The sequence below is a fragment of the Carassius gibelio genome, chromosome A3 (assembly GCF_023724105.1).
Source record: "Carassius gibelio isolate Cgi1373 ecotype wild population from Czech Republic chromosome A3, carGib1.2-hapl.c, whole genome shotgun sequence".
Taxonomy (NCBI): domain Eukaryota; kingdom Metazoa; phylum Chordata; class Actinopteri; order Cypriniformes; family Cyprinidae; genus Carassius; species Carassius gibelio.
Window position 1 is genome coordinate 3,503,657 of NC_068373.1, and position 16,395 is coordinate 3,520,051.

The window sequence follows — 16,395 nt, forward strand, 5'->3', positions numbered from 1 at the left end:
GTCACCAAAATCTATGGATGAGGATATAGTTCATAGCACTTGTTACATGATAGAGGAGTAGTTGTGAAAGTGTAAGTTTTAACATTGCATGCAATTGCTACCCTGCACATTACTGTTAATTGTGATTTGACCATTTTAGGTTATTTTTCTAAGGTGATGTAATCTTAAATTGCTTTCACAGAATGATGACAAATGGTCTAATGGCGAAGTTCAATATGAGGGGTGGTGGACAGCTTGAAAAAAAGCCGTTTAAAGCCACACTTTTATATGATGTCATTCAAGGTAATTTGGGGAATATGTCAGTATTAGAAAAATCTATTGTTCATTGTATATTGATGTAATTTGTATTGGTACGCTTTATTCAGGGGACATCACAGCTCACCTGTCTTTCTTACCACTTTCTCACAGTTACACACTTAGTTAAGGGTCTTTCTCAAGGGCACCACAGTGGTATTGAAGATGAAGAGGGGACAAATGACAAATGTTTACACCAACTAATCTAACACCCCATTTAAAGCAGAATGTTTTATACAATAAAATCTAATCCATGTTGATTACCTTTTTCTAATGTTTCATTCATGATTCAATTATCTTGTGCCAAGGTTTAATTTTTTAATTTTTTAATTTTTTTTACAATTAGCTGTAGACCATAAAGATATTTTGAAAATACTTGCATATCATTTACCTCAAATTTCTTTTTTTATTTATTTTAAAAATGTGTTCTCTCCCCTCAGATGCTGTGAAGAGGTGGAGCCCAAATACTACCGACTCAGAAATAGATGCAGCAATGGCGGAACACCTAAAGCATGCTCCAGGAAGAGCTGGGGGTGGAGGATACAAAAACTAAGCGGAACCACTATAATGTGTTTAAGGGATAGTTCACCCAAAAATGAAAATGTTAATTTTCTCAACCTCATGTTTCAAACCTGTATAACTTTCTAATTTCTATTTAACACAAATATACTTGGAAGAATGTAATCAAGCAGATCTTGCCTCCCGTTAACTATCATAATTTTTCCTACAATAGTAGTTCATGGGTTTTGAGATCTGACATTACAAACATTCTTCCAAATATCTTTGTGTTCAGCAGATCATAGAAAGGTATACAGGTTTGAAACATGAGGGTGAGTAAATGACAGAAATTTAATTTTTGGGTGAACTATCCCTTTATTTAATTCAGTATTTTGTAATTGTTTTAGTTTGGTCAACAGATGCTAAACCGTTCCAAAAAAAAAATAAAATATGCTTTATCATAACATGATTCTTTTTTTATTATGTCCACAAATAATGTGTTCTTTGTGATGTACACTTGATTAAAACTTTTTAGGTACGTTAAGGTCTGACTGGACCGATTTTGAACCTTTTGTCAAGTTAAACCTCAAAGGATAATTGCCTTTCACGATGTTACACAATGGGTGTGTGATTATTTTATAAGCAGGCTTATATATATATATATATATATACACATACATACACTTAAACTATGCAGAAACACATTTAAAAATCCGTTAGACAACGACGTCCAGAAATCGACGCATTTAGACGTCCAGAAGACGACACATCTAGACGTCCAGGGACGTGCAGAAAAGACGTGCAGTTCACGTCCAGAAGACGTCAAAGACGTCGGTTCAACTTTCATTTTGGAACTATTTTTCAACCATGACGGGACGTCTCGGACGGACGTCTTTTCAACGGTCAAAAGACGTCCGAATGTTTGCTGGGAGGCTATGGAATGCATTACCATCTGATATTAAGGCCATATCTGACTTCAAAAAGTTCACTTCCAGGATTAAGCTCTGGCTAAAGACAAATCAAAATTGTATACATTTTTAATTGTTGTTATAATTGTGTATGATTAGGTATGTATGTATGTGTGTATGTGTATGTGTATATGTGTATATCTATATATACATAGTTTTGTAGTATTTCTTGTTTTTATGTATGTATTTGTTTTATAATGTTCTTAGAAATGCCCAACCAGGGACAGGAGTTGAAAATTAGCACTAGCTATAATCTCTATATGCTGCACATCAGTTACAGGCTTTGTATTGTAACTATGTTTGCTTGTATGGTCCCTGTTAAATAAACTTTAAATAAAAAATAAAAAAAATCTCAATGTTTCTTTTCAAATTTTTAAATCTGCATTAGCTTCTTTTCAGGCAGCAGCAAAAATAGCCAGAGCAAAGCACCTCTCTGATTTGATCAGTAAACACTCAAACAGACCTAAAATTTTATTTAGTACAATAAACTCTGTTATCAACCCCTCAAATTCCCCAGTTGTTGATGTATCTACTGATACCTGTGAGGAATTTCTTAAGTTTTTTACTAATAAAATTGAGAACTTTAGATCAGTGTTTACTCCCACCTCATCTGCTACTCCACCTGGTTGCTCAGGGGTTCTGGCTACTTTTAACCAATTTCAGCCCATCTCTCTCATTGAATTGAGGAATTTAGTATCACATATGAAACCTACTACTTCATCTTTTGATTCTATCCCCTCTTCTATTATAAAGGATGTTTTTGATGTAGTCGGTCCCTCCATTCTGGTCATCTTAAATCTATGTCTTGCATCCGGCACTGTCCCTACATGTTTTAAGCATGCGGTTGTCCAGCCCATGCTCAAAAAACATGATCTCGATGTTAAACTCCTAAATAACTTCCGTCCCATTTCCAAGCTTCCTTTTATCTCTAAAATTTTGGAAAAAGCCGTTCTGTCACAGCTGCTCCCCTTTTTGACCACTCACAATATACTAGAACCTTTTCAGTCAGGTTTTAGATCATTTCATAGTACTGAAACCGCTCTGCTCAAAGTAACCAATGATCTTCTCCTTACACTAGATTCAGGTGATAGTGCCATCCTGATATTATTGGATCTTAGTGCCGCCTTCGACACTATCGATCACAACATCCTCCTTACTCACCTTGATCAGCAGGTAAGGGAGACTGCATTACTGTGGTTCCGTTCCTATCTCAATGATAGGACTTTCTCAGGATCTATTGGCAAGTTCTCCTCATCCTCTGCTTCTGTTTTATATGGGGTCCCTCAGGGGTCCATCTTGGGTCCTATGCTTTTTAGCCTGTATATGCTCCCACTGGGTGACATCATAAGGAAGCATAACATCTCTTTTCATCTCTATGCAGATGATTCACAGTTGTACTTGCCTCTAAAATCTAGGGATTCCATACAATCTCTTCTGGCCTGTCTCCAAGACATTAAAACTTGGATGGTTGATAACTTTCTCCAGTTAAACAGTGACAAGACAGAGGTGATTGTGTTTGGTCCTCCCAAGGCAAGATGCACTGTGGTACAACATTTAGGTAACTTCACTCCATTTATCAAACCCTATGCTAGAAATTTGGGTGTCATTCTTGACTCAGAACTCTGCCTTGACAAACAGATTAGTTCTGTTGTTAAAAATAGTTTTTACCAGCTCAGAATGATTTCCCGCCTGAAGTCATTCCTATCTTTTAACGATCTTGAGATAGTTATCCATGCCTTTATTACATCACGGCTGGATTATTGCAATTCCCTCTACTTGGGCCTCCCACAATCATCACTTAGACGTCTGCAGTTAGTACAAAATGCAGCAGCGCGTCTTTTAACTGGCACTAGGAGGCGCGAGCACATCACTCCCATTTTGGCATCTTTGCATTGGCTCCCAGTTCCTTTTAGGATTCAGTTTAAAGTTTTATTGTTTGTTTTTAAGGCACTTAATGGGCTCGCCCCGACCTATATCACCGACCTTGTACAACCATACTTGGTTCAAAGGTCACTGAGATCCTCAAACAAAGGGCTCCTGCTTGTGCCGCGCTCACGGCTTAAACAGAGAGGTGACAGAGCCTTTGCAGTTGCTGCCCCACGTTTGTGGAACCAGCTCCCCCAGGATATTAGATCTGCCCCCTCCATTGCTACATTCAAATCCAGGTTAAAAACACATTTTTATTCCTTGGCTTTCCTTGTTCCCTAACCTGGTACCTCTGTTTGTTTTCTGTACTTCTGTGTTGTGTGACGTGATATTGAAGGCTTATTTTTTATTAATGTTTTATATAATTATGATTATTCAATCTATGTGTTTATATTTTGATTGTCTTTTTAGCTATTCATTGTACAGCACTTTGGTCAGTTTTGCGCTGTGTGTAAATGTGCTTTATAAATTAAAATTACTTACTAATTACTTACTAAGAAAATTCCTGCTCCTCCGTGAGAGATACGAGACCGGTGCGTCTCACAGGTGTCGCTCATCAGTAATCACGCCACCGGCCTTGCGCCGTTCTCCCGCGGCCCTCAGTCTCGTCCTGCTTGCCACAGTAAACACAATGAATGGCAACTGTAGAATGCAAAAGCCTAATCCCGGACATTTTGGCCGATCTCGAAATCCCGGGATCATACATTACATTTGCATAGCACTTTACCTCTGATATCGATCTCAAAGTGCAAAAATATGTTTCCTGACTGGGCAACAACAGTGAGCTGAATCCTAACCATTACAGTTTGTGCATGCTGGCGTTATAGGGTGGCAAGGCACCCGACGCCCTATAATGCCAGCGTCAAGTGCACCATTAGATCAGGGAATGTTGTAGGGCAACTGATGCTGACATTGGTGCAGCTTTAAAAACTAATAGGACGAGAGCATGAGGTCCTTCCAGGATTTTTTTTTTTTTTTTACCTGTTCTTATGTTTTCCTCTGAAGTCCTCTAATGGAGACCTGACTACCTGCTCTGTTCCCTCAGACTGACTGCCTAACTTTTCTTGAATAACCTTTTCAAAGATAAGTAACTTTAAATAAATATGTTATGGACAATGTATCTAATTAAAATCATGCATGTAATAAAAAGTTAACAAACGGAAAAAGCTAGGCTGTTTAAAACTTGCCTGTAGGCGACTGTTGGTCAGTTGAAAGACTGACATAAATGTGAGCTTACAAACAGCAAGTTTTTGACCTCCTTGTTGCACATGGTACTTGAAGGTGTACTTCCTCTTAGTATTCTCAGTGTTGGGCCCACGTGGTCGTCTGCGACTCACCTTGTGCTAGAAGTAAAAAGACATATTGGGATGATCAGTGATCAGGCACATGTGCAGTCTTAGTGAATTAAAGGCATACAGTAGTATTCAATTCACTGGTTATTTTATGGGCCTACATTGTAATGCATTGCATACTGTTGACATGATATGGTCATGAATTGCTTAAGTTAGCATACCTGCTCCAAACCAGAGAGAATGATAGCCTGCTGCCTCTCATAAGAGACAGCATAAAACTCTGTGAAGAGCTGGAGTTTTCTTTGGTCTGTTAGGCTTGAACACTGCCTGGGACATGTCTCCTTGCACGCCTTTCCCTTAACAGAAACAGTCACATTAGCGTTTTTGTTTTTTTGAGCTATAAAACACTAGAGCTATTAACAGCTATTAAGGTTACTAGCTAGAATGTATAACAGCTTACACAATCAATGCATTTTTTTTTTATTATTACCTTTTTTTTCATTTATTTTTATTATTTATTAAATAACAAGTAACAAACATAGCATAGCATACAATATTACAAAAACAAAGTGTTACATTAAATGGTAACAGGGATCCAAAAATTATATCAAAATATTTTAAACACGTCAATTACTTTTTTTTCTATCTTTTTTTTTTTTTTAACCAATTTCAGTGAAGACATAAAGCAGTCAAATTCTACTCTAAACATCTTAAAGATTGGGGATGAATTTACATATGTTTGTTTATGTATATACAATTCTGCCAGCAGTGCTTATAACAAAATCAATGAATGGTAAAAAAAAAAAAAAAAGCCTAACATTACTGTAGACGCAGCTGGGCTGGTGTTACAGACGCACCTAAAGCGTTTCGATTCATTTCTCCGTGATTATGAGGAGTAGAGAGACATGTTTAAAACGTCCCCTGAATCCTAATATTCTCAGCTTTCATACGACATGACTTGAAGCTTTAAAAAGAGTGAGCTATATGAATGAACTGTAGTAGACGATGACCCTCTGTCTGTAACCGCTAACTTTATGTAGATACTTTGTATACGGTTTTTCACTCACCTCTTTTGGTGGACTTTTTCCTCGTTTTTGCTCTCCTCTCCGGTTCACATATGGTTTCCCAGCATCCCTCAGAGACTTCCTTGCCCTGTCCTTCCATTCATTCATGTTCGCTCTCCTTTTTTTGCCGACGTTTTGTCTATTAATGTCCGCAGCGGACATGAAAGCAACCGGCGTCTCCATTTTTCGTTACTGGACATAAACGGTTTTTCCGCGTGAGACTATTTTAAAATTTTAAATTCAGAGTTTTGGTCGCGCGAACACCCCCCAAAGTGATTCTGTATACAAAGTGGCACACATACATTGAAGTCACATGGTTATCTCAATTTTTGTTTTTTTGGACTTATACGGTTGTTCGTCGCATGAATACAACCCACCCAGCACCAGACGTCATTTGGACGTCGTTTTCTGATCTAAATCAAGTCGGCCCGTCATGGCCATCTTTTAGACCAAAAAGCGACGTTGAAAATTGGTCTTCATTTGGTCCGTTGGATTTGGTCCAAATTAAGCCCAAAAAGCGACGTTGAAAATTGGTTTAAGATTGGTCCGTCGGATTTGGTCCAAATTAAGCCCAAAAAGCGACATTTAACGTCTTTTTTTTTTTTTTTTTTTTTTAGCCCAAAAATAGATGTAAATGCGCTTTAGTCCAAATTTAGCAGAAAAAAAACTTTTATTTCGCACCACAAAGCCATTAACATAAACTAGTGAAGAAATTAGACATCATGTCTGAAGCACTGTTAAATATATTTAAATATATTTTGAAAACACTTGATGGTCACGCGCTGTACTGGAGTCACCATGGAAACGGGGCTCAGCTCAACCGTCAAGCAGCTGAACAGACGCTGTCTCTCATGGTTGTTTTCACTAATTTCAGGTAAGTTTAATCCCTAAATTACACAAATGTTACATAAAAGTGTCCCTGAAACTTTCTTTCATGTAAATGACACGCTTTCGTTGAAAATGTACTTTATAGAAATGGTCAGTGTCTTCATAAAAAGTCCGTTAGCATCTCAACTGTAATGCTAACTACAAGAGGTAACTTTATGTGCATTTTTCACAATATATTTCGCCTACATCAGCATGAATCTGTAATTTTCTTATATATGTGTGTGTTTATATAATATTTTCATAATATATGTGTGTGTGTGTGTGATTGTTTGCCTGTTAGTTATTTTGATGTCCACACTGTAAGAGTATTACTCGGTTAGTAAACCTAAAACTTTAAATTCTGTTATTATTCTTTTAATTTTTTTGTATAATCTGTAAATTAATTTTCTTTTCTGCATTTCACCTCTGCTATAGTTTATTTATAATAAACATGGCATTGTATAATAAATATTGTTGGCTTAGACAGATTGACAGAATGACAATGTTTATGTTCTAGATTCTTCCATGCTGATGGTCGTGCCTGTATCCAGCTGAAGAACATTTTTAGACATTATGAAACATATAACTAGTAACTAATACCTCAAACATACACTATTATTCAAACCTTTAAGGGTCAGATTTATCATGTATTTACATTTATTCATTTAGCAGACTCTTTTATCCAAAGCGACTTACAGATGAAGACAGTGGAAGCAATCAAAAACAAGAGCAATGATATATAAGCAATGTTATAGTGCTATAACAAGTCTCAGTTAGCTTAACACTGTACACATAGCATGGGATTTTAAATAATATAATAAATAAAGAGAAAACAAATAGAATTTAAAAAAAAAGAGTAGAACAAGCTAGTTAGAGGTCTTTACACGTACACACACACATACACACAATTGCATAATAAATGTAAAGAAAATAGAATACAAAAAGATTAGAAAGGTAGTTAGATTTTTTTTAAGAACAGAATTAGAATAGTGAGTGTTTAAGTTAGAGGGGTCAAATAAAGGTGGAAGAGAAATAGAAAATATTATTTAAAAATTTATTTAAAATACATATTTTATGCTCACCACTGCTGCATTTATTTGATTAAAATACAGTAAAGTAGTAATATTTGAAATTACTAGGGGTGTCCTTGACTAAGGTTTTTCACTGTCGAATCAGAATTTTTGAATCTTGCCGATATTCGACTGATAGTCTAATCATATGTTTGGGGGCAGAATACATTGAGTCAAGTCAGACATTCGACAGTCATAATTACTGATCTTAACACACTGGTAAAATGTGTTATGAACACCTCGCAGATATAAACGGGGTAAATAATAGTTCATCATTGATGGATCTTTTCTATTTCAGAGACTGAAAATCATTGATAAACCACAAGGTAAACTTATTGCAAGAGGAATAATAAGAAGAAAAGAAAATGCATGTGTGATTTAATATTGCTTCTTATTTTTCAGTGTTGAAAGTTCTTTCTTCTCATCTTTGTGCATTTTCAGATGTTGTGCATATTTATGGATCAAATTATTTAACGTTGTTTAACTTTTTAACATTATAATATTGGTTGTCTTCTCTTTTTTCAGAGTTTAGCTCCAACCCCAGTTAAGCAGACCTGAGCAGCTGATCAAGGATCAGCAGAAACTCTGCAGAACGGTGGTCCTCCAGCCCAGGACTGGACACCAGTTTTGTAAGTCATTCTGTCTCTTTATAGTGCATGTTCAGAACATATTGCAGGAGATCTAAACATTGTCTCTCCAGGTCCACTTACATGCAGAGTTTTACACCAACCTAGCACCTGAACACATTAATCAAGGTCTTCAGTTTTGCAAACTATAAGTCACAAACAGGTGAGTGTGATCAGGTGTGGACGTAAACTCTGGGTGTGTTTCACTCAGGTCCGTTGCTCAGTACTCAGTGGTGAAGGGCTGCCTCAATCACTATTTTCATTTTACGGTGCACTGATAATTCGCTATAAGATAACACGTAATAGATTTTAAAACACAAACCAATAATATATTTCAGCATAAACATATCACTAGACAGGTAATGTCTAATCTAGTAAACATTTCCAATTAATTTATTAATTAAATCTTGCACATACATGTAATAAAGTATTCATCATAATGTGCTGTAAATAGCATTAAAGAAAGATATCAGTTTTATTGTTGTGCATTAATGTCAGTAGTGATGTTGTACAATGAGGACAGAAATAGTCTCCAGCTTATAGTGAGCCACAGTGCTTACCAGTACCTACATTTGTGTACACAATATATTCACAACTTGGCAAACTGTGAAGCTGATTGAGACGTAAACTCTGCATGACAGTGGACCTTAAGCCAAGCATAGGTCTCTGCAGGAAAGTAATGGGAGTTACCAGGTCAGGGTGTTTTTAGACCATGATACCTGATTGGCTGATGTCATAGTGATGGTACATTTAGGGGTTAGGTAAGGGGGATCCTTTTGATTGCATGATTTAGAAACACCCAGTAGTTTGAAAACACCCACAAAGTCATAAACGCCCACTTTTACTCTGCAGAGACCTAAGCCTCACCTTAATGGCCAGAGCTGACAACCCCTGACATACTGATTAGTTATTAATCCCTCATAAAGAATGAGTGCACTTTAATTTGTACATTTTGGACAAACATTGTTTTTTTATTATTAATTTACATTTTAGTTACGGTTTTCTTTCTCACTTTAGATGCTGCAGAAAAAAGAGCGAGGCTAAAGCATTCAAAGTGGAAACATCTGCCGTGGCTCATTAATCCAGAATTGGGATGGAGGAAGGAGCAGAAGATCAGAGATCAGGCAGAGATCTACTGGTGCCTCTGTGGGAACCCCATTTACCTAATGTGTTAGTTTAACCAAAGATTTTCCTCACTCACCTTTATGTTGTTCCAAGCCAGACTTTTGTTCATCTTTGAAACATAAATTCTGAACTTTTTAAAGAAATCTGAGATTATTTTTTTATATAAAATAACACATTCACACAAGCACCATGATGCATCAGTGTTGCATTGGCGTGAGAGCTGGCGCTTTTGGTGATTTTGTGAAAATCCATTGGGGATTCATAATTTCTGAATAGATTATTTTTGCTGTTGTTACCCAGATAGCATACATATCCGGGCCTCATCTGGGCCAACTATGGCACATCTGGCTCAGTTCTGGCAGCGGCAGAGATTATATGGGCCATCTCTGGCCCACACACATCAAGCCGGTTTTAGTTTGAGTTGCGGCATGCTGTGTGTGGGCCAGATCTGGCCCGTGTGCGACAAACCGGCTTTAGTTTGAGTCGTGGCTTGCTGTGTGTGGGCCAGATCTGGCCCGTGTGTGACAAACCGGCTTTAATTTGAGTCGTGGCTTGCTGTGTGTGGGCCAGATCTGGCCCGTGTGCGACAAACCGGCTTTAATTTGAGTCGTGGCTTGCTGTGTGTGGGCCAGATCTGGCCCGTGTGCGACAAACCGGCTTTAATTTGAGTCGTGGCTTCCTGTGTGTTGGCCAGATCTGGCCCGTGTGCGACAAACCGGCTTTAATTTGAGTCGTGGCTTGCTGTGTGTGGGCCAGATCCGGCCCGTGTGTGACAAACCAGCTTTAATTTGAGTCGTGGCTTCCTGTGTGTTGGCCAGATCTGGCCCGTGTGCGACAAACCGGCTTTAATTTGAGTCGTGGCTTCCTGTGTGTTGGCCAGATCTGGCCCGTGTGCGACAAACCGGCTTTAATTTGAGTCGTGGCTTCCTGTGTGTTGGCCAGATCTGGCCCGTGTGCGACAAACCGGCTTTAATTTGAGTCGTGGCTTGCTGTGTGTGGGCCAGATCCGGCCCGTGTGTGACAAACCAGCTTTAATTTGAGTCGTGGCTTCCTGTGTGTTGGCCAGATCTGGCCCGTGTGCGACAAACCGGCTTTAATTTGAGTCGTGGCTTGCTGTGTGTGGGCCAGATCTGGCCCGTGTGCGACAAACCGGCTTTAATTTGAGTCGTGGCTTGCTGTGTGTGGGCCAGATCCGGCCCGTGTGTGACAAACCAGCTTTAATTTGAGTCGTGGCTTGCTGTGTGTGGGCCAGATCCGGCCCGTGTGCGACAAACCGGCTTTAGTTTGAGTCGTGGCTTGCTGTTTCTGGGCCAGATCTGGCCCGTGTGCGACAAACCGGCTTTAATTTGAGTCGTGGCTTGCTGTGTGTGGGCCAGATCTGGCCCGTGTGCGACAAACCGGCTTTAATTTGAGTCGTGGCTTGCTGTTTCTGGGCCAGATCTGGCCCGTGTGCGACAAACCGGCTTTAATTTGAGTCGTGGCTTGCTGTGTGTGGGCCAGATCTGGCCCGTGTGCGACAAACCGGCTTTAATTTGAGTCGTGGCTTGCTGTGTGTGGGCCAGATTTGGCCCATGTGTGACAAACCGGCTTTAGGCTGAGTTCTGGCTTGTTGTAAGTGGGCCAGATATGGCCTATACCAGGTGACCAGATGTGCCATTTTCTGAAGACACGTCCTGGCAGATCACCTTACTTTACCAGTCAGTGCCCAGACAGCAACATAGTGTCGGCCCAGATCCGGCCCACATCTGGCCCGCATGAAATCCATGCGGGCCAGATGTGGGCCGAATCTGGACCGAAACTGCTTGCTGTCAGGGTGGTTCTAAAACTATTTTGAGTACTGGACGCCCATAATATTTCAGGACACGTAATATAAATAAATACACACATTTATTTGACCTACACGGACCTGTTATGAAGCTGCAATGTTATTCAATTTTTTTTACATTTTTGTACCATGTCCTCTGGTGTGACACCATGTCCTTTGAACTTTTTCGGAACCACTACAAATTTTTTATGCTTTGTTGTGCATTAATGTGACACCCCTAAATTATATATATTTTTAATTAAAAAGTGCATGTTAAGCTACATAATCCTAGAAAATTTTGCAAATATGTCTTGCTTGCCACTAATGACAGGTTAGCTTGGAATAGCAAGGTCATTAATTGACAGAAAAGGATGAAACGTCCTTTGGTGTGATAAAAAAAAAAAAAGTCCTCCATTGTGACACCTGTACTGTCACACCACAGGACAAAGTTTCTTTAAAAATCATTTTAAATAATTAAATAATATTTGTTTAACTCCTTTTTTATGCTTTTAAATGCAATAATTACATTCAAATTCAAACATTCAAATTACATTCAAAAAAAAAATAATAATAAATTATGAATCTTAGAATATATGACAATTTCACTTTTTAATAAAAAAAGTTACAAAAAATGAACTTTTTTCATGATATTCACATTTCTTCAAGATGCACCTTATACACACACACACACACACACACACACACACACATATATATATATATATATATATATATATATTAATATATATACACGCATACATACATATATGAGTGTTCGTAAAAGCAACAATACAAAATCTTAAACTATAAAAGTGCCACTTTGTCCCACTATTATGTGTAGGCCTGGCATTTTGCACTGGGCTATAGAACTACAAAATGAATTTTAATTCCAATATCATAATTGAATGACATTTTGAATTATGTAGTGATCTAATTCTATCCACAAAGCAATTGTATGTGAATGTGTGAGACTTATGGTCATGGTTATAGGGAAATAACAAGAAGAACAAAGTGCAGTAAACGGTAAAACTGTTTGCACTACAAACCAGTACGTTCATAATTAAGACAATACATTAAAAATAACATAGTAAGATACAGCAGTTTGCAACAGTAAACAGCAAAACAAGCTGTTTGTACAGCTAATATTAGCTGGAATGACACCGAAAGCCAGACACATTAAATTTACAAATGGCCGCGCCCCCTCTTACAGAAAAAAAATAAGGGGCATATGTTTATTCATATGTTTATTTATGTAACGTAAGCGTGTGACTTTTAATTCGTGACGTGCTTTCATGGGCGTGAGCGCGGACCGGATGGAGTTGCCATGGAAACGGAGCGCAACACTGCAAATGTCACGAGGAAACACCCCGTTTCTCGCTGATTTCACTGTTTTCAGGTGAGTTAAGTCCATAAAATCACACAAATATTACTTATAACTGTTGTTGACACTTCTCTTACTTGTATTTGACTCGCTTCTGTTGTTTATTTACTTTATAGGAATGGTTTAATGTCTTCGAAAAAGTCCGTTAGCATTTCTACCGTTTTCAGACGACGTATCGTCAGGTATGATAACTCTATTGTGCTCTTATTTATGAAAGTTTGGGCTTTTAATAAAATCTTCATCTGTAGATGATAGCTTTTGACTGTTTTGTTGGTAATCTTTCAATGGATGATTGGAAATTGCTTAATTTATTTAACCTTAACATTTACACTTTACTGTTTATCGATGACGTCACGTTATCAAGGAGCGCGAAAATTGGCTGAAAACTAAAGTTGTTTTGATCTTTTATGGTAAACATAAAACTGTTCTGCGATTTCAAGAGTGACAAAATAATCCTTCTACAACAGAAGGGAGTTTTCAAGGTTTCAATATTTCTGAAGGGAGCTGCTGACAGAGATGTAGGAAGCGCTGAAAAGGTTAAGTAACCTAATATGCATTTTTTTCACAACATATATCGCAATGAATCTGTTATTTTATTTATTTATTTTTTGCATCTCACCTGCTCTAGCTTGTTTCCATCTAATAAACCTGGAACTGCAGACTAAATATTGTTGGCTCTGTGTCAAATAGCTTGTTTTGTTCTTAGATTCTTCAGTGCTGACCCAGACAGCAACATAGTGTTGGCCCAGATCCGGCCCACATCTGGCCCGCATGAAATCCATGTGGGCCAGATATGGGCCAGACCTGGGCCGAAACTGCTTGCTGTCTGGGGATGGCCTGCTGCATCCAGCAGAGTCGGAGTGAACCTACTGTAAGACAACATCTCCTAGATACTATTGACCACAAGACTAGTACAGTAAGTCAAACCTCAAATATACAGTACACTAGTGTTCAAAAGCTTGAAGTTGATACAATTTGTAATAATTATCTTCTGCTCACCTCTGTAATAATTATTTGATTAAAATATGTAAAAAGAGTAATATTGTGATATATTATTACAATTTAAAATAGCTGTTTTCTATGTGAATACATTATAAACTTAATTTATTCCTGTTATGTGCAGCTGTACTTTCAGCATCATTCCTCCAGTCTTCAGTCTCACATGGATCCCTCAGAAATGCTGATTTGCTGCTCAAGAAACTTATTATCAGCGTTGAAACAGTTGTGCTGCTTCATTTTTTTTGTAGAAACTGTGATGCATTTTATTTTTCAGGATTCACAGATGAATACAAAGTTCAAAAGACCTGCATTTATTTATGCATTTAGCAGAAGCAACTTACAGTGCATTCAGGCTATCAATTTTTACATATCATGTGTTCCCGGGGAATCAAACCCCCAACCTTGCGCTTGTTGCTTGCTAGCACAGTGCTCTACCAGTTGAGCTACAGGGACACGATGATTTGAACAATTTGATGCATGTAACACTAACATTCAAATGTTTGGAGTCTATGTGACAACGAATCCAACAAAAAAAATTTCAGCACGTCTGTATTTTAACATTGATCATAATCAGAAATGTTTCTTGAGCAGTAAATCATCATATTTGAATGATTTCTGAAGATGTGTCACTGAAGACTGGAGGAATGATGCTGAAAATACAGCTTTGATCAAAGGAATAAATGACATTTTAACATAATATTCACATAGAAAAGATTTGTTTTGAATTGTAATAGTCACAGTGTTACTATTTTACTGTAATTTGATTCAATAAATGGAGCCATGGTGAGCATAAGAGATTATTTATAAAAGCATAAGATATCTTACAGACCCCAAGCTCTTGAATGGTTGTGTAAATTACAGTTATGATGTTCCTCCCAGTTAAACTTTATTAAAAAGTATTAAATGTTACTCTGGCATATGCAGTCCATTCTATAGAGACTGTGTCTGTTCCCCAAAAACAGACAACAAATAATATGTTTATTAAGGGATCTAGAAAAATTATTTCAGTTTAAACATACTAGATTAAAAATAGTACTCAATGTACTCCATTGATGAAATAGTAAAAAGTGCACATTGCCTGAAATGATATGAACAGCAGCTATGCTAATCTTTCTCCCTTTGCCTTCCTGTTTCTGCAAATGTCCATCCCAGGGTTATTAGAAACTGCACAGCACAGGACTTGCAGGACTTGTGAGGACTTCAGATGATACCAGTACTCAAAAGACCTTAGATGATGGCAGCTATAGATGGACATACAAACTACCGCCACTGCAAAAAAGGTAATGTTAATTTGAAAGAGCTGTGTCACAGTATCAAGGGCTCCCTTATCAGTTCTGCTTTCAGTACTGGAGAGTAAAAGATACATTTTTTTGGTTGATGTTTTTATTAGTACATATACGTTATCTTGCACATTTTATCTCCCCAACAGATTCTAATTTGAAAGAAGTTTATAATGCATGTTACTCCCAATTCAGAAGACTGAATCAGCCTGTGTATCTGAATGTTTCTCATACTCACTCCTCTCTGCCACATCTGAATTTTGGATTTTCCTTAGCTGTCAGTTATAAACGTCAAAATTAAAAGAAATAAACATTTGAAATATATCAGTCTGTGTGTAACGAATAAATATAATGTACAAGTTTCACTTTTTGAATGGAATTAGTGAAATAAATCAACTTTTTGATGATATTCTAATTATATGACCAGCACCTGTATATCATTGCTCTTTTGTTGATTTTGATTGCTTCCATTGTCTTAATTTGTAAGTTGCTTTGGATAAAAGTGTCTGCTAAATGTAAATGTAATGTTAATGTGTATTTAACTATATTTATAAATATTTATCTGTATTTTTTATTTTGTAATAATGTAAATGTATTTGTTTTATATCTATACATGCAGTTGTATTCATGTATGTATATTTATTTGTCAAATTTTTATATTTTAATAAAGCAGTTTAGACTACATGAGTGTTTTCTTTATTCTGGATTTACATATTCTTTTGTGTCTAGAAAGGGTAAATATGGGCCATATCTAACCCAGAAGTCAGCCACAACTGGGACGGATCTGGGCCACATGTCAGAAATGGCGTGGTTGACATCTGGGCCAGGTGTCACCCACACCATTTCTGAGATGTGGCCCAGATCTGGTTCAGTTGTGGCTGACATATGTCAGCCAGACTCAGGTTGAGTCATCGCCGTCATTCCGCGCGGTATGTGGGCCAGAAGAATATGGGAGATGTGGGCCAGAACTGGGCCACATGTCATTTGCTATCTGGGTATTGTTTTTTTTTTTTTTGTACACAAGGCATCTGTTAAAAAAAATATCTTAATTTGTGTTCTGCACAAAAGGGTGTTATGGGTTTGGGGCAACATGAGGGTAAGTAATTAATGACAGAATTAACATTTTTGGTTGTTCTAATGTGGTTATAATTGGTCATAGTTTATTTGTCTTGAAAAAATATATTTATACAGAAACATGGAT

General features: G+C 37.6%; 2 long non-coding RNA genes across 4 annotated transcripts; both read left to right on the top strand.

Annotated features, from left to right (window-relative positions):
- The first annotated feature begins 6,554 nt into the window (after positions 1–6,554).
- Positions 6,555–10,560, top strand: LOC127944165 (uncharacterized). Of its 3 annotated transcripts, XR_008150286.1 has the most exons (7): positions 6,555–6,916; positions 7,016–7,077; positions 7,211–7,245; positions 7,427–7,498; positions 8,278–8,305; positions 8,505–8,608; positions 9,623–10,560. It is a non-coding gene; the product is annotated as an uncharacterized LOC127944165 (long non-coding RNA). The 3 variants fall into 3 exon arrangements; XR_008150289.1 differs by lacking the exon at positions 7,211–7,245; XR_008150285.1 differs by having other exon boundaries at positions 7,016–7,498.
- A 1,876-nt stretch (positions 10,561–12,436) lies between these two features.
- On the top strand, positions 12,437–15,840 carry LOC127944179 (uncharacterized). Its single transcript, XR_008150296.1, has 4 exons — positions 12,437–13,097; positions 13,383–13,831; positions 15,067–15,194; positions 15,344–15,840. It is a non-coding gene; the product is annotated as an uncharacterized LOC127944179 (long non-coding RNA).
- The last annotated feature ends 555 nt before the right edge of the window (positions 15,841–16,395 follow it).